We start from the raw sequence: 19,241 nt of genomic DNA, 5'->3' as shown, positions 1-19,241 counted from the left end.
CCTCTCTTGGCCGGAGGCGGCCTCACTTGTGGAGGCCTGCGGTTCTGACTCTAACTCGAGCTGACGTCTCTCTGACAACACCGAGAGCTGGCCGCACACACTGTGTCCTCCACCGCTCTCACACACACACACACACACACACACAGTGAAGAACACACACGCAAACACACACACACGCACATAAACAATGGTCGATAAATAAACAGTGGCTCAGCCTGTGTTCGTACATCAAGCGTCTGGGTCAAACATGACCACTTCAAGTTCATGACCTTGGGTGATGTGTTTATCACAGTATAGCCGGTAACCATGGTGACAGCGGCAGAATAAACCATGGCTGTTGTCCGTCCTGCATTATTGCATTATCCCATGGCCACCTCTTGACCATCATGCTGTTTGACCTCTTCTTTAGCCAACCCTTTAGCCCGTGTGTGGTATTACCTGGGATGGAAGATTATAGATGCATACAGTATATAGCACGGACATTCAAGCCCTTTACTGTGCCATAGAGAGAGAGAGAGATCCTCTCTCCAGCAATATAAAGCCTCTGCATTCGAGGACTAGGGGAAAGGGATCGATAGCACCTAATCATTTGCTTTCACAGTACACTTTAGCTCCTATGTATTGCTGCTCTTGATTCCGGAGTAGAGCTGCTCAACTAGCCCAGAAAAACCCATTTATTCACATTGGTACATTCAGCCGGCACTTTTACAAAGCAACTTAAAACATAATGCATATACAACCAACACATTAATCGCTGCCTGCATGATCCTACATGTGTGTAGTTTGTTTACAGTTGAAAGGGACTATGAGGGGGGTTTTGAAGAGATGCAGTTACTGCAAATACCATGTTCTAGCTGAAACAGCTATGTAATGTCTACTCTATATCTGAAATAGCCACGTAACGTCCACACCCAAAACGTCCAGATGATGTCTAGATCTGATATAGTAACGTAACGTCCACACCCGAAATGTCCATTTGATGTCTACATGTGAAAGTTTGTCATAGAGCTGAATTCAGCTCAGTCTCTGTGGTTCAGTTAGAGGATCCGTCTTGCTCTCAGAATGTGGCACAGAAGTGGAAATAAAGAGATTAGACGCAGCTGTGTACCCAACACCTCCCTATCTGTCACCTTCTCAGGTTACAATCTCTTAGCTCTCCTCTCTTCCCATTACTCCTCTCTCTCTTTCCCTCCCTCCCACTCTCTCTATCTCCCTCTCTCTCTCATCTCTCTCTCTCTCTGCTGTTTCATGAGGACATCTCCCTTGGCTCCAGTGCAGAGAGTGACAGAGCTCCCTTGCTGGAGGTGAGATAGTGTACCGGCTGAGGTTTGCGTGTAAGAGGGAATGGGGAGCAGGAGGAGAGAGAGAGAGAGATGTTTTATCGACGTGCTGCTCCCCCGCTCTCTCTCTCCGCTCCGAGAGCAAGCCTGCTTTTCTCTCGTTGCGTCCGTGTCTGGTTCACGGGCAGGTGGGTCACTGACGAGAGAGCTTCTCACCGCCTGAAGCACAGAGATGGAGAAAGGAGGATGGTTGATGGAAAAAAGGGGGAGGATGAGAAGAGAAAGAAAATAAACTAGTATGACACTTCAATTGTGTGTGTGTGGCTGTGGCAAGATGGAGTTTCTGCTGTTTAAAGGCAGACATTATTTGAGAGTTCTTATAATGGTGTAGTTATATAGACACAGTGAAAAGATATTGTTTTCAACTGCTCTTGTGCATCCTAATCCTTTGCCATATGTGTTTTCATACAAATACTTGAAAATTGCAAACATTTTATAACCAAAGAGACAGACAGAATGCATAAGATATCACAAGACTGCACAGTACATTTTCAGTCTATTACCATGAAGCCACACTTTCATACTTCCAGTGTCATTGGAACAGAGCAATTTCTTGACAGCAAAAATGACATAATTTACCTGTGAGGCACGGAGGCTATTCAGCTAGCAACTCTCCCGTCCAGCTCCTGCTCTTGAAGAAAGCAAGCTGCGCTAAGTAGCCGGCAGAGCTCCAGCTCTGCTCTGCTCTGCTCTGCTCTGCTCTCTGGTTCCCGTCCTCTGGGCGTCTCTGTGATTACACCATCCGCTCAGGTGCAGGCAGGGGGCCGAGGCTGCTGCTCATTGCCTGGCACCAATCACCCACTTCAGGAGGGGGCGCAGGAGGGGAAGGGGGATGAGACCAGAGCTTGGAACAGCTCTGGTGTGGATGAAGAAACATAGGCATGGCTAGGCAGGCCAAACTGGCATAGCGTAGCAGCTCTGGGGCAATTTGCAGCTGAGGTAGAACTGTCTCTCTCCAAATGCAACTTCTGCCATGATGATTTCAAAAATCACAGGGCCCTCTGATGGGCGACAGAGGTTCCCACTGCAATGAGAATGATGGATGAGAGGTGCACCATTTCCTTCAGTAGAACATTCGAACATTCTAACAGAAGATTCTGTTCTGCAACAGTGTAAGGTTCTCAAATTCCATGTTGAATTCAGTGAAACCAGATATTCTTTAGAACATTCAATTTCCAACATTCCCGTCACACCGGTGTAACGGTACCAGCTTAAGGGTTAAAAAGAGCCATCCTCCTGTAGCTGGCTAGCAAGCTCGTGCTACGCTGGTTTCAGAGTAATGAAGGGCCGTAGGCAGGCAGGTGTGAGAGAGAGTGAGGGAATGTGTGCAGGTGGGAGAGAGGGCGAATGTGAGAGCGAGAGTGTGTGCAGGTGAGACCACACATGATTAGAAGGCCATGCCAGAGCACAGGTTGTGTGATTAACCTCGAGCTTGATTTTTTTTTTTCTCCTTCAACCTCAGAACCCTAGTCCATCACTGTCCACCCATGCCCTCCACCTCCACTCTCTCCTCTCCACACTCTCTGCACGCTCAGAGATGAGCCACTGTTCTGAGACCAGAGGAAAACGGCAGGGATTTGTGCCAGGCCCTGGATAGAAGAGCAGCTGCTGGGCTGTCACGTCAGGCGTAGGCAGAGACAGACAGGCCCACAGAGACAGAGCAACAGACAGAAAAAGAAGAAACAGACAACGAGAGAAAGACAGGAATGGAGTACATAGGCAGAGAAAGTAGAGAGAGAGAGAGAAAGAAAGAGAGAGAGAGAGAGAGAGAGAGAGATGGATACAGAGACAGGCAAAGGGAAAGACAGAGGACAGAGAGGAGCGCTCCGCATGCAGGGTTATTATCGCAGAGCCCCTAATAGAGGAGGGAAGAATAATTAGAGTTCTATCGCTCAGTCCCTGTCACTTTGATTCCATTCCCCACAGTGGAGCTACTGACACTCCTCACAGATAGGGTTTAATTAGGCTAATATCAGCCAATCAATACACGCACCATAATGACTAAACAATGGCATGTAAACCTATCACAAAGTATGGCCAGAGAAAGAGAGAGGGCGACAGAGGGAAAGAGAGAGAGAGAGAGAGAGAGAGAGAGAGAGAGAGGGAAAGAGAGAGAGGACAAAAGTAAGAGAGAGGAAGACAGAGAGAGCACTGATGGCAGACACAGTGTGAGAAAAATGGAGACAGAGAGGGAGATAGAGGAGAGAAAGAGAGAGAGAGAGAAAGAGAGAGAGCAAGAAAGAGAGGGCAGGCATGTACAAAAGGCTGGATGAGTGACAGGGAGACAGTGATGCATGCTGACATTTCACTGAAAGGGCGTGGAGGGGTGGGGGTGGGGGGCTTTGCACCAATTCGGTGCTTTCAGTGTGATTACAGCCCTCTGTGTGAGCGCCTGTGCATCTTCCTCTGCCTCTCATCTCGGAGATGCACCGCCAAGGAGCCGGGGAACAGAGTACCGGAGAGGCCAGATTGGATTAAAGGGATTTGAAGGAAAGAATGTCATGTGAGCACTGCTGGAGAGTCTCTGTGACAGTGGGCAACCGTGACAAGATGGCCGAATCAGTCAGCCAGTCTGTGGATTGAGGGGTTGGGGGAGGGGGGTCGGGAGTGTTGAGGGAGAGGCCTGGAGGTTGAGGGGTGGGGGGGGGGGGGTGAGGAGACTGGCCTCAAGGCCTGACAGTGTTGCTTCTCCTCACTAACAGAGCCCTGGGGCCTTGGGGGGGGGGGGGGATGCACAGACAGACAGAGTGTGTCAGCACTCTGTTCCAACTCCAACCTGGAGGGGAGAAACAAGAGGAGGGTGGTGGGGTCTGAACATGCGGGAGAGCAGGACAGGTCCTGCCGCTTAGCACAGCTCTGCTCAGGCACAGAGATGCTCCAGTGCACCAGCGCATCTTATCCCCACCACACACACACACACACACACACACACACACACACACACACACACACACACACACACACACACACACATACGGCGAGCGAGCCAGTAATGTGGAGGGAGGAGCAGAGAAGGAAGAGCCGCACAGAAGAAGGCGCGCTGCTCTCAGCGAAAAAGGGGCGGACAGACTCGCACTTGTCAGATCCATTTTTCTGCTCGGCTAGCTCGGGATCGATAGACTCGCCTGGGCTGATATATTTGTGTTGATCTTACCACGACAGCCCTGAACAAGGGCTTTATTAAACCTGAGTGACGGACCACAAACGTTCATCGCTCTGTGCACACTGTACTCATGAGGCAGACGCCAAACGTGTGTTACACGCGTCTTGAAAGGACAACTCAGGTCTAAAGGCGAGTGCAGACCTAGCAGACTTCAAAGCGCTACCTACGATGCCAATTCACTGTTGAGTCATCGTGTGTTGCCTTTTCCTACACAAAGTTTCCTAGAACTAAAGTCTCACTGCACACAACACAAAACAATACCCACTGTCAACTAGAAAATCCCCTACATTCTGCTGCTGGCACAATATGCACATATACCGGTGCAACGGAAACAAAGCAGTGCTAGCTTAACATTTTCACACAGACTACTCTTGTCCACCAAAGATAGTGTGTAATCTACTCCTAATCAAATATGTTTGATAAGAAGTTACAAATGACACTGGTATTGTCAGTCCTGAGTCTTTTGGTTGTGGAAAAAAGCAAGAGGCTGAGAAGAAAAAAAGATTAGATTGCTTATCAGATCCACTCATCCAGAGGAAAAACGCATTAACTACCAGTTAATGCAAACAACACTTCTGTGACATTGTGGAGAGGGTCCCTAAACACAAACCGAAGTCATTTTAACTTTGTAAGTGTACAGAAAGGGTATAAAAAAGACAGTTTGTGCAGGCAGTGCATTACTTCTTCCGGTCGCCAGCACAAGGAACAGTTTGTATAAGTCAATTACCGAATGCCAAACAAACTACTGTCAATGATGGCAAAAGGAGGAGAGTTTGGTAATTAACTTAGGGACTTTATTCTCACCAGATGGCAGTGACCACAATACATTGACTGGCCGAATAGTCCTTTTTTTGAAATACCTTTTCCGTACACTTGCACATTTTTAATTATTTTGGTTTGTTTGTAGGGACCCTCTCCACAGTATCACAGAAGTGTAATGTTATGTTGAGCCTTGTCAGTGGCTTAAAGGAATTATCCGGAGTAAAATGCACTTTAGATCGATTTTCGGATGATTGGGGGTACATACGTTGAGTTGACATCAAAATTATGTCATTCGGATGTGTTTTGAGAAAGTTTGATTGTACCGTTTTCAGTCACAACTCGTAGCCTGGAAGTGAGCGGGGCATTTCAATTGCGCCGCTACAAAACGCTATTTCTATACCTCTTCTACAGTTCCAAACAACATAACACTTACGTGGTAGTGAGTAGAGGGTCCCTAAAGCCAAACCGAAGTATCCCGAGGTCTTTATGTGGTCGAATAGAGAGTCCAGAATGAATTTCATCAAGCCAGTACCTTTCCGGGAATGTTGCCATCTTTGCCGCCACCTTGAGGGGAAAGTCCGTAGGAGTCTTATTGCTGTGTAACACGCTCTGGAAATTCACAATTTCGTCGCCGTTTTAAAAAAAAAAAACATAGTCCAGTCCATACAACTTCATTTCAATTTCGAAAGAAATACTGGACTATGTTTTTTTTTTTTTTTTAAAAACGGCGACGAAATTGTGAATTTCCAGAGCGTGTTACAACACACTCAGCAATAAGACTCCTACGGACTTTCCCCTCAAAGTGGCGGCAAAGATGGCAACATTTCTGTAAAGGTACTGGCTTGATGAAATTCATTCTGGACTCTCTATTCGACCACATAAAGACCTCGGGATACTTCAGTTTGGCTTTAGGGACCCTCTACTCACTACCACGTAAGTGTTATGTTGTTTGGAACTGTAGAAGAGGTACAACAATAGCGTTTTGTAGCGACGCAATTGAAATGCCCCGCTCACTTCCAGGCTACGAGTTGTGACTGAAAACGGTACAATCGAACTTTCTCAAAACACATCCGAATGACATGTACCCCCAATCATCCGGAAATCGATCTAAAGTGCATTTTACTCCGGATAATTCCTTTAAAGTAGCAATTTACTTTGACGTAGCAAGCTTGCCTAGCCTGACGTAGCCATACTCAATTCTAGTCAGAATATGAGTCTGATACTGCTCCATTGGGACGTAATTATGGGGCGTGTTTCAACCGATACAGGGAGGGAATGCCTTTGCACTCAATTGGATAGACCTAACCAATCAGAGAGATGTAGGGAGAACACACAAACCATCCTTCTTCTCCACAAATGCCTTAACATTGTTTTCTGGTCTTTTGTAAAAGTTATTGTGCCGTCAATATCTCCTACAACACTCTTTAGCGAAATCTAAGAGATAGTAGGGTAGGCTAGGAAAAAACGGGCGGGACTAAGTTCGGCTGGAACCCAGGCTAAAGCTTGCCCCCAAGGCTATCACTATATGCTATTTCGTTGTAATTGCATATGCTGGTCTTACTCAAAACTACTCTGATTAAATGGCGTTTGTAACAAACGGAAGTTCGGGAGGAGCATGACGGAATTTGCCACGCCTCCTTCAATCAGACAGGTTATTTATTCACAGTATGCCTCTATCTGCCGAAGTTGCAGCATCGGCGTCACTCCGCTTGCAAGGAGAGCAACTCCGCGGACCATATCTTTGATTAGAGCAGAGTTGGATGTAGGATCGATTGCCCTCGTTTCGCAAGGAAAGCAGACCTACGTCGCCTTCTCCAACAATCAGTTTTATCTTTCCTCTCCTACTATAGCCGATCAACCGGGCACCAGCGCCGCAGCGCGGAGCTCCGTTCCTCCGGCGTCTCCCCCTCTGTTCATGCAACATGTTTTTCAACTCCTCAAGTTATGGCAGCCCGCGTGCAGCCCACTACCTTGCCTTCCGCTACTGCGGCCTCTTTCTCTATTCCTAAACAGCTTTCCCCCTGCTCACTCAACTCCGCAAGTTATGGCAGCCCGCGTGCAGCCCTCTACCTTGCCTTCCGCTACTACGGCCTCTTTCTCTTTCCAGCTAATCAACCCTCCCCACTTTTCCCTTTGCCTATACTAGGGTGCTGCGTAACCTCCTCCCCCTTCCCCCGTAGCGACCGCGTCGCTACTTTTTCCCCTTTTCCCATCATCTCCCGCCGGCACGAACCGCGTTCGAGCCCGCGTTTTTCCCCAGCCAGGGACCGCGTCCCTGGTTCTCCCTCACCCCTCTTTCCCTGGATTGGTGCCACCACCCTATAGGCTACCGTATCGGCATCTCATCTGAGACCATGTCTACATTAAATAGTGATACAATTTAATCTATGTGGTGATCACAAAATGTATTTAAGGGAGCATCGCTTTAACTCAATGCCGGCGTTGGCCGTAAGGCAGCTGATACACAGGAGCTGTTGCTCTGTCGCTTATTGCCAAGAGGGCAAGGAAGGAATTTTTCTCCTTTAAATGTCGGAGTTTTTTCGCCTTTCTCTGTGTTCATTGAGTGTCAGCATATTAAAGCCCTTCCCTATCTGACCAAGGGAGCACCTGCACCTGCGTGTAGCTCTGCCCTGTTCCTCGGAATCCTCTCTAATAATGTGTTGCTGCTTATCACTTCTCTTGCCGTTATAGCTACCGCAGTTAGCTAGAAGCCTATTTTAATTGCTTAGGCCTTACTAGCCTACTAAACATTGGGGTGCATTAGATGTTGAACTTCACAACCGCGCGTGTTTATGCTGTCATTTTCAACATCTACTCTCTCCTGCAGCCCTATACAATTTGGCTAATTAGTTTTTCCATCGCATGGAAAGATCCGCCCTCCAGACTACGGACGCTCTGTTACGGCTCCCACACACAGCTGCGTTCCGTCAACGCATGCCAGTGGGTGTTCCCGACGGTAGCTATGCAAATGACTTGAAGTAAAACCGTAATGTGATTGGTTGGTGCCGTCCGTAGATTGGCTTGATTGGCCGGTGCCGTCTGTCGGTGCAGCAACAGCTGAACTCCTCAACGCGAGCGGCGGGAGAAACGCGACGCGACGGACCCACAATTCAGTTCGGCAACGGATCACGTGAGCCCATTTAAAGTGAATGGGATGCGTCTCCAGCAACGCGATGCACGCAGCTGTGTGTGGGAGCCGTTTCTCGCTTTCAAACGCAGTTCAACGCTGTTCTAACGCAAATCGGAATCCCAGCAGGCCGTTACATATTTTATGGTGCAACCACCAACGCGGCAAATAACGGCCTGTCCGATCAAGCGCTCAAAACTCTCGCCCGTGGTCCTCCGACGCCTATCACTCTTATATCAGATCAAGTCTCTCTGATCTGAGGGAATTAGCGCACCTCGTGGTCCAGATGGAGGTTTGTTAATGTGGTGTGGGTCATGTCTCACTCTATGCACTAATGCGACCCAGGAGGGGTGACTTAAGCGGAGGGGAATAAAAAAAAAAATCTGCAGCAACGTGGAGAGCATCCAAATGGGGAGAAATGGAGGGAAAACTTAAGTTAACTAATATGCACGGAACGCTCTGCCTCCAGGCAGGAATCCTCTCCCATTTCTGTGGAGTGCACAGTGAATAATAATGGGACAATATAGGGTGCGTTATCTTTAAGTTCCGAGGCCGTGCCGTAATAAGGTCATTAACTATGTGATAATAAATGCATACGTTGGTAAACACAAGGAAATTAAAGTGCACTAAAGTGTAGTAATTTATACACTCGAAGCATAGAGTGCTTACTCTTACATTAGGCCTATGGCACAAGAACCAAACATGAAAAACAGGACAAAAAAAGACAATAATGAAGAAGGGTGTATGAGCCTTCTGTATGTTGGTGGTTCAATCCCAGACCTAGAATCTGACCTACACTTGAGTGCTCCTGGGACAAATCACCACTTTGTTGCTAAATACCAGTGCCATAATCGAAACCCTCTTCGTTTCTCAAAAAGTAATTTTCCTCAGTGTGTTTGTGTGTGTGTTTCTTGCCTTTTTTCTCATTTACTGGTGAAATTACTGAATGGATCAGTGGACACACACACATACAATTATCTACCCCAGACAGGAGGGACTTCATTCTACTTGGGGGAATATGGAAGGGTTTGAGCCTTGTGGATGGGTGTGGGGGGTAGGACTGGGGGTTATTACATCAGGCAACAGCCCCAAGGAAACGTGTTCAGGGATAGAGGATTTGTTTTAGGGGAGGACCATTGCCAAACACATCTGCACTTGACCACTGGAGAAACTGAACCAGTAGATACTTAAAAGGCCTCTGTGTTTCCAGGAAGAATGACATAACTCTTTGGGGCTAAATGCATTGCTGGCATATTGGAGACACATGCAATATTATGAACGCCAAATGCACTCCGTGTGACCTCAGTTCACTACCATTGCAGACTTCCAAAGCAGACGGGGGGAAAAAACAAAGATGATTTAGCCATTTGGAGGGCACCAAGGGTTACTATCTCCTTCACTGAGTATGCTGGCACCATGCCAAGCAGCATGCCAGGAGGCTGTCTCTGTGTAGAGTTGCCGAGAGAGATTGTCCGTTTGTAGGGTCAGCTTGGCTCTGTTCAGCCATCAGGCCAGGGATTAGTGAAGTGGTGGAATGTGGCTTAACGGCTTGGAAAATGAGGCAAGAGTGTTCGATAAGCCTGTTAGTTAAGCACTGTTAGTGCTGGGCTGCCAAAGCCGCAGAGCCCAGGCTGAGAACTTCGCACAGAACTTCTTGATGTCCTGTTTTAATTGGACCTGTTGGTCATGGGAGAGTCAACAGAAAACTAAATTCAAGAGGACTGGACCTCTGTGTCTTCAATGGTGACAATGTATGATCACAACAGTGACCGCAACCACCCCATTGAGTAACCAGTCCCTCGTCAGACATAATACAGAAACACCGGAGGGATCACAGTGAAAGTAACCGGCTAAAGAAATTCACCGGTCACAGCAGCATCCCAGTGATGGTTGGGCACAATAGTTAGAGCTCTCTCCCAACAGCTCAACTCTTGATGAAGTAGCCCATCTCCGTGTGAGTTGTGATTTATCCATTCCAAACAGTGTGGGTAATTATAGCAAGCCCTCATTAAATTTTACAGCTTCTGTGCACATTAATAACCCACAGAAAGCGAATCAGGGAGTTATGACTGGGAGCTCTGATCAGGGTGCGGGGACAATAGGCTGCTTCTATCTCATCCCTTACATTAGATTTTGTGTTTGTTTAGCAAGTGTGTCTGTGTGTGTGTGTGTGTGTGTGTGCACGCATCCATGTGTGTGTGTGTGTGTGTGTTTATGAGTGTGTGTGTGTGTGTGTGTGTGTGTGTGTGTGTGTGTGTGCGTTTGTGTGTATGTGTGTGCGTGTGCCAATGTGCGTGTGTGTGTGTGCTGGTGACTGGATTTTCATCAGTCAAGCAGAAGAAGGGAGAGGATGCACAAAGTAAATGGAGGAGTAAACCCAGACGAACCATGAGACCCCCCTCCCTTCCAGTCCTCCTCTCATCACCAGCACCAGCGCAGCTCCACCAGATTTCGACACTTACTCATCACTGTAGACATCTAAAACGGCAGGCTGCTATCCATCTCTGCTCCTTGTTCCATCAACCTTCCCCATTTTTATTCCTCTCTGTTTTATCACAGCTGAGAATCTAATCTCTTCTAGGAAGCTAATGAAGCAAAGATGTGCTATTATTACTATTATTGTTGACTGTTTATAAAAAAAGAGAAAAATTGACACAGGTGCTACTGACAAGATGGAAATTACTCAGTTGCCATGGCATTCAAGGATTTTTAAAAACGACTGCTGCAACAACTAAGAATCTAGCTGTTATCAAAAGCTATAGTATGGCGTTGCTGTGTTAGGTAAGACAAGATAGAGCCGTCGCTTGTGGTCCTATAGGAAATCACCTTTAACACCCAGAGGCCTGAGCTGTTGTTCATAAGAAACGTTCTTGTTCAAAGCTGAATGCCGATCTGAAGAAGTGCCTTTGAATTGGCCCGTGAAACACTGAAGCCAATTACTTTCCCAGGAAGGTGACAAAGGATGCCTGCAATCATGGGGCCAGTGCTTGGACGTGTGTGTGTGTGTGTGTTTGGGGGGGGGGGGGGGGGCAACCTCAATTAACAGGCTCCCTTTCAGCCTCCACTCCCCCTTCGTCAAGCTCAGGACATCCAATTTGCCGTCGGTAATCAGTCCATTTACACGGGGGTGGGGCTTTTCCTACCGAGAGCGGAAGGTTTGATTAAGCATGAACGCTGAAAGGTCAACATGTCTCGCTCAGTTTCCTGAAACTGTGATTCATCAAATTAGAGGGGTTTTTTTTTGGTCATAGCTTGTTTGTAATTAGGTCAGCAGGGTGCTGAGAATACGTCAGGGATCATAGTGATCACCACATGGGGGGAATGGACTGTCTATGTGCATTGCATGCTAACTCTCTCCGACTCCGCTTCAATGGAGAAGCATCCTCCTCAATCCAGTGTGTAGTTTTCCGGTCTATTTTTCCAGCCTGATGCAGCTGTCTCTCCCAGGCTTGTACTGCCCCCCCCCCCCCCCCCCCGAAATAGATAGGCAGAGAGGCTGCCAGTAAAATGCCGTCTCAGCACAATAGCAGGCAATCAAATTGCTTTCCTCGATGACAAATTGTATCATTATCTTCCTTTCTTTCCCAGAGTCAGACAGAGACAATAAGAGACGAATAGGTCAGAGACCATGCAGATGAATGTCTGTCTCACACCCCTCCTCACACCCCACACCCGTATTTAGAAAAATAATCTTCAAGTATAACTGTAGCTGAGGCACTGGGTGCCAGTTGTTTCTGTCGTACTGTCGTACCTAGAGCCTGTGAAATGATTCTGTTCTGTGTCGGCACCTTTTATCACCATTCGCTAGTACAGAAATGAACATTTTCTGTGCTGCTCTCGAGATAGCACTGGTGACGAGCGCCTCAAGTGGCTAGGGAATGTGATCCACAGAGCCATGTTAAGTGGTTTCCTACACCTCTTCTCCATAGGCTGTGCCCTTTGAGATGAGAGCTCATGGTATGCAGGCACTCACCCACTCAGTGGTAGGCAGAAGACAGCAGCAGATAGCAGCAGGGCTATGGGGAGCTGCATAATTCATCGGGGTAAACGCTGGAGTTAAGGAGTTTTTCTATGTGAACGTTAAGTGGCTTGTAGTAGCAGTGGCCAGCCACCGCCCGGTGAGCAGCAGGCTCCATATCCGCAGGATCCACACTCCTCCAGCAGCCTGCGTTGTCCACCCGCGGCCTGGGCACTATATTGGACAGAGTAGCGGCTCATTCTCGATATCTGCCCCATGCCCCCCCCCCCCCCGTCTCACGGCCCACTGCTGCTGCCACTGCTGGAGCTGGACTCTGGCAGCAGTCGGCCACCCCCTTCCGCCATCCTGTGCCATTGCCATGGAAACGAGGGGCTGTGTGCATCAAGCAAATTGATTTTGATTCCGATCTCGAAAAGAAAGCAAGGGAGACATCTGTGGCAGTCTTCAGATTAATAAATAATGACTGACTCCCTGGACTGTATTCGCGGAAATAAAAAAGGATGACATTTCACTAAGGAGCTTTACTCCATTGAAAAAGGGGCTGAGGTCCTTCATTGACTGCTGATTGCACCCTTTTTCACCCTCGGAAAAATGGCTCTGATGATTAATATGAAATGTCACATTGCCATTATGTTTCAGCTTACAATGGAGACTGAAGGCAAGTAAGCCTGCGTTGTTTGGCTGAGGCTTTATAATGTCTTAAGCTGGCAAAGGTTTTACTAAGAACTCTGCTGCCACCAAAGGGTATATGCTGGTATTGCAGCCTATCATGCAAGAGTCTGAGCTGAACAAGAACGCCAATGAGCCGCAGGCATTGAAAACAATAGGACTTTCAATGGAAGTGATATTAATGTTTGCTGATGGACTCAGCATTGTGCATAATGGCAGCGTACATTAAGGATGGATTATTGTTCGTGATTTGAGTAAATATTTATTTCATGAAAGAGTTATGCTAATGTGAATGATTATGACAATCAACATTAACAAGCACCAGTTTTTGTTTACCCTCCTGTCTCCCATAATTACATGATGTGTGTTTTGTTTGTGTGACTGTTTGTGTGTGTGTGTGTGAGAGAGAGAGAGAATGTTCTGTTTTGTGTGTATGTTGGGTGTATATGTGTGTGAGAGTGTAGGTACACAAGTGTGTGTGTATGTGTCTTGCATGTGTGGTTGTCCATGTGTATTTTACCAACTGTGTGTGTTTGCTTGGCTTGTGGCAGCGTATGTGAGCACATGCCCAAATGAGGTCAGTCATTAGCGAAAATGTAAAGCGGCCCCCGGACAGAAGTAGCATTGTGATTCGCCTGCAGTGCTGTGGGGTGGCGAGAGGAAGAGTATGATGCCAGATCGTCTTCCTCGTCACCACCACTAAAACAGCCACCATTTAACACCAGCAACACACCCCATCCTCTCAAAATCACTGGCATCTACTCTTGCTGTATGACTGGTGTGTGCATGTGTTTACATGGAGCTAACCCTTAAAGGTGCCGTTACACCGGTGTTACGGGAATGTTGGGAAATGAACGTTCTAAAGAATATCTGGGTTCACTGAATTCAACCAGAGCCTTATAAAGGTATCTACAAGGTATCTAATTCAACATAGAATTTTAGAACCTTGAATTGTTGCGGAATGGAATCTTATGTTAGAATGTTCAAAAACCCACACCTCCTATGAAATCTGTTGTCTCTGTGCACACAGTGAAGTGAGCATAAGTATGACATGTGAGCTCTAAGGTAAACTCACTGGCGCCAAGCGTGTCCAGAGATGTTCATCACTTTTAAGCTCCTCCGGAAACACTTCTGTTTTGTTGTCTGAATTTAGTTTGAGTTGTGAATTTGCGGCGCGTTTCTGAAATATGTGTTGTGAGAATTTGTCAAATTGATGAAGATGTTTTCTTAAAGGCACACTATGCAGGTTTTTTTTAGCTTAATATGCAAGTTTTTTAGCTTAATTTACCTTCATTTAACAGCTTCAGAGTCATTGGAAGGGTTATATGACTTTTTTTCGGGTTGAATGGTGGCCGTCTCGCTTACCCCTAGCGCCTGTGAGCGGAAAAACCACCCTTGCAACTGTGGGCCGGCGGGCCGACGGCCTCAGGGCCCTATCATGACATTCTAAAGTGCATCGTCACTCGTCAAAAGTCTATTCAAATTTAGTAGGATGTCCAGTTCACATTGGGAGGGTTTTCGTTCTCAAAAGTGGAGCGCATGGCGTAACAAGGTGTTCCTAGGTCTTTTAATCAGTCATATGGGTGTGTTTGGGGCGTAACATCATTTTAAACCAATGAGAATGACATCTGTCATTCCCTTTAACGGCGCAACGCGCGATATGTCAAATAAATGCATCGGTATTTTGGCATTCAACGGCGCATTTGAAGGAGGCTGCTTGCGAGACCGTATGGAATAGTCATTCTTAAACCATGCTTTACTAAAACCTAGCATAGCCTTCACGCATTTGCACTCGTTTATTATTTGAACTCATTGGCAAAGTGAAACTAACTTCACCAAGGAGTCAGTCAACGACAAGACAGTTATATGCAGTTACTTTCACTATTGACTGACAATGGGTTACCATCGAAAACATAGGCTGGAAAAAGCAACACTTACCCTAATGTTGCTCAAATGACTGAATAAAACAACATTTATCCTGCAGAGGAGTTGCTTATATCTCGTGACAGTGCGTCTTCAGCTGTGCTCCATACGTGTCTCTCGCCTCTCCCCTAATCACTTTTAACCGTCATTACCAATTTGCAAATGATGGTGAATAACTACTCATCATGAGATGTACAGTATTTCGTAATATCTTTATTCTAATTATGTTTACCATTGTAATCGTGCAATTTGTAATGCTTTGCATGGACGTGCGCTGGTGTGCGTTCATGAATGATAGAAGGATGGTGCGTGCACCTGCCAATATGACTGTTGACATGCGCTCTTAAAATAGCATATGAACAACTCGCCATTGACTTCTGACCAGGTTTAGGTGGTGTATGATAGCGATTTTTAGACAATGCGCCAGGTCCCTCCCTAGGTTGTTAATTGCCACACCCCTGGGCGCAATGCTTAAAAAATAAAGGTGCAAAATAACGAATTCAACTTCGCGCCAGTGAATAACGAACTTTACGCCATGCGCTGGTGACCGAAAATACAGCCCTCAGTGTCAGAAAGTATGAGTGCAACAAATTGCTTTACTGCATTCAAATACACATACACGCCAGGCACCGGCTAGAAAAAGGTAGCGATGGAGTTTCTCGTTATGACAGAGCCAGCGAAAAAAAAGAAAAAATCGAGAAAACAGTAAGGAAATTGTGATGGTGTTATATGAAATGAAATTATTTTTTACTTGAATGAAGATTGCTGGAGTACTAATGCCGCCCTGTGGCCACTGGCGGTATTGCGGAATGGCAAGAAATGCATTGCCAAGATCACAGCGTGTATTTAAGCTGACAGCATGTCAGTAAGACAACATTTTCATACCTTTAAGTGTTTTTTTCTTAAGTAATCACAGAAAAGTTATGAAATTTTCCTTAGAACGTTATCTGGTGACCTGGCAGCGTTTCAAGAAGAGACTGAGACTAAAACTAAGCTATTTTAAAACAACCCAAACAAGCCGTATCCAATGTCCTCCGAGCTCAGTTTAGCCAATTTCAGTACTATCCAGGTAGCCTGTCCCATTTTTATTTCACTGAGATAAAAACCCCTTCAATGTTCGTAAACATACAGAGCCAAGGTTGGGTGTGCAGGCAGCATGGGGGCAGAAACGTGCAGCTAATAGACCGGCATGTTGAGCTGTCAAGGTATGCACTGTCATATTCACCCCAATCAACAAGGAGCGGAGATGACATTAGTTTCGAAACCGTTAGTGGCTGTGGTAATAGCAATGCCTGCAAACATTAAAAAAAAACTAAAAAGGGAGATCCAAGGTCTAACAGGAGCCAAGGAGCAGGACCGGAGCCCTCAATGCTTAAAGTGATTTTTATCTGTGCAAACTGACTAACGTTTCGACGCCCATGCGTCTTCTTCAGAGTCAAAACATGGGCGTTGAAACGTTAGTCAGTTTGCACGAATAAAAATCCCTTTAAGCATTGAGTACTACGGTCCTGCTCCTTGGCTCTTGTTAGACCTTGGATCTGCCTTTTTGACTTCTGCGTCCTGTTCCGTGAGCACCAACCAGGCTGAAGCGCAAGTGACCCCCTTCTACAATAAAAAAAAAACTGCTGATGAAGAATGTGTACATTTAGGCCTATGTACAGCAAAGGTAGGCCTAAATATCATTGTTTCATAATCAGTTTATAAAAGGTTAGACAAAGTAGGAAGTAAGCTAATGTTAGGAATCCCTGATCAATGTGATTTCTTAGGCTGGACCAATGATTTCAAAGTCGACACCCCTTACCTTACCATGCTAGGGTTGGAAACATTTCCCAATCTTGAGAGGCCAGACTCTAATCACAAAGTGAGTGGAGGTAGTTAAACTGGTTAAACCAGGCTACTATGTATTGTTTTACCAGGCAAATGTAAACATTTTAGCCATTGTAAGCAGAGAAACTGTATTATTACTTGATACAGCATTTGATTAGTCTGCCCAGTCCCCTCATATAAGAAACCGAACATAAAAACTGCTTGGGCTTGCTCTTCAAAATCTGGCCTGTGAAGTGTATTTTTCAGGCGCATGTAGAGAGATCAATAGCCTAACACTCTCTAATAGCCAGATAGAGCCGTGCTGTGGTTGTCTTATTTGTAGGCTACGTAGAAACTAGAAACCCTCGGCTGGTAGGCCTACATTGTTCAATGTAGGCTAGGCTACTTACAATGAGGTAGTCTCCTTCCAAAAAACCAACAGACCAAATAGGAGAGCATCGGTGTCCAGAGTGAATGCGTGAGCCAGGCACTCCCGGTGACACTTTGACGAACAAGTGCATCCGTCACACAGTGCGGGGCGTAGCGGTCTGGAATCTGACATTCAACCCTCCAGACTCACGAGAGTGGTCTTATTTATTTACTGCGGAAGCGGTAGTGTCCCATTGTCACCACATGGGGGCAGAATTGAGTTAGATAGCGTGCGCAGGGTGAGGCGGGGGAGCAGGTGGTTCGACTGAGACTGATGCTAACAGTTTGAGAAAGGCTCAAGTGGCTGCCACATCCGCTAAGAATTCTCAGCCCACATGAAGCTACAAACTTAATATTTCTCAAGATGCCACCCCAGCACAACGTTGGCGTGACTTGAAAATAGGTTTAAAAGGGACTGCTCCTTCTTTCTTTGCCGAAGCAGAGGTCTTGGCAACATGCAGCTGCGACTGTGGAGGGATTGTAGGCTACTCTGGCTCAGTAGAGGTAAAATACCTTCTCCCACTAGCGACTTGCCAAATTTAAGACCTTGTGCCAAACGCCATCTGTGACTGTGTCTGCAAGATCTTTATCACCTTCTCTCTCCACTCCACTGCTTTCCCCTGCCACTTAGTGAACTCAGACCTGTCCAGGGTGTTCCCCTGACTTATGTGTGTAATAATTTGGCCTCCTGTTGGATGCTACCTCACCCCTTAGTTCATTGGAGTCAGGAGAAGCCCCTTGCATGAGCAGCTTCCTGATTGACTTCAGCAAGTCTCCAGTGGTGTGTGTGTGTGTTGGGGGGGGGGGGGATGCAAGTGTTTGCTACTGCTGAGCATCCCATCCCAAAAGTGCCTTACAGGGTGATTAAGGAGATGTCAGAAGGGGAGATGATTGATGCGCTGTCGACAAACGCTCTGGACCGAAACCTGGCACCAACCCTCTCACTCATTAGCACTCCATCAGCTACCTCATCTCTCTTTCTCTCTCTCTCTCTCTCTCCCTCTTTCTCTCTCTCTCTCTCTGACACGTTCAGATGAGGCTGCTGCCTTGCTGGAGGAGACAGTATCACTGACACAAAGATGCTTTCCATCACTGATTGTTTTTCGCTCCTGCACAGAGAAGAAATTAAAAGAAAAAAAAAGATCTGAGAGGTTTGTTTTTGTGCAGCCCGCTCCGTGCTGCTCTCCTGTTTGTCTGTATTTCAAAGAGAGAGAGGTTGAAAGGCACAGAGGGGCTTGGGAACAAGTACGACGGGATATGGATATGCATGGAGGGGTGAAACCAGAGAGAGAAAGATAGGGGGAGAGAGAGAGATAGAAAAGATAGAAAGATAAAAATGAGATGGAAAACGAGAGGAGGAGAAAAAGAGAGTGACAGAAAAACAAAAGAGAGAAATAGAGAGAGGGAGAGATGGGTAGAAAAAGAGGGAGAGAGAAAGAGATAGGGTAAGAGAGAGAGAAACAGAGAGGGAGGGAATAGGGAGCAGGAGAGCCAATGTGCAGCTCTGCATCCTCAGTGAGGGGGAACAGAGGAGGGAGGGGGGAGAAGTGCGGAGTGAGGGAGAGCCTGTGATTAAGAGAGAGAGAGAGAGAGAGAGAGAGAGCACTCGCAGTCTTTCTCCCTCTCTCCTCCACAGTTGAGTGGCGTGCAGTGCCGCTGGGTTGGTGCTCTTTCTCTCGGTGCTCGCATCCAGCATCCAGCGTCGCTGGCTCCCTGCTGAAAAACGCTGTGGCTCTATCACTCGCTCTCTTTCTCTCTCTCCCTCTCTCTCTCTCTCTCTCTCTCTCTCTCTCTCTCTCTCTCTCTTACTCGTCTCTTTCATTCAAACAAACGCGCGCACACACACACACACTCAGAGGGCAGTGAGTCAAGGGAGTGTCGGAACGTGGGTCCTGTGCGTCGGGTCCGGTGCATCCAGCGTTCGAGAGGCATCCCGCTGTGCATCCGTGCGTGCGTCTGTGTGTGAGGAGGTGAGGGGAGGAAGCTGGCGGTGAGGAGGTGAGTGAGGAGGAGCGAGGAGGCCCCGGTGGCGGCGGCGGCGGC

At 47.0% G+C, this 19,241-nt stretch overlaps 1 long non-coding RNA gene across 1 annotated transcript; it reads right to left on the bottom strand.

Moving 5' to 3' along the window:
- Positions 1–496: 496 nt before the first annotated feature.
- LOC143103339 (uncharacterized) lies at positions 497–17,344 on the bottom strand. Its single transcript, XR_012982774.1, has 3 exons — positions 17,180–17,344; positions 1,920–2,364; positions 497–1,499 (listed from the first exon to the last, which is right to left on the bottom strand). It is a non-coding gene; the product is annotated as an uncharacterized LOC143103339 (long non-coding RNA).
- Positions 17,345–19,241: the final 1,897 nt, after the last annotated feature.

Source organism: Alosa pseudoharengus, unplaced genomic scaffold, assembly GCF_046254945.1.
Source record: "Alosa pseudoharengus isolate Yale_2024_CS ecotype anadromous, Long Island Sound unplaced genomic scaffold, YU_APseudo_1.1 YU_APseudo_1.1_scf_4, whole genome shotgun sequence".
Lineage (NCBI taxonomy): Eukaryota > Metazoa > Chordata > Actinopteri > Clupeiformes > Clupeidae > Alosa > Alosa pseudoharengus.
Note: the sequence above shows the minus strand (reverse complement) of the source record. Positions and strands in the feature narration are given on the sequence as shown.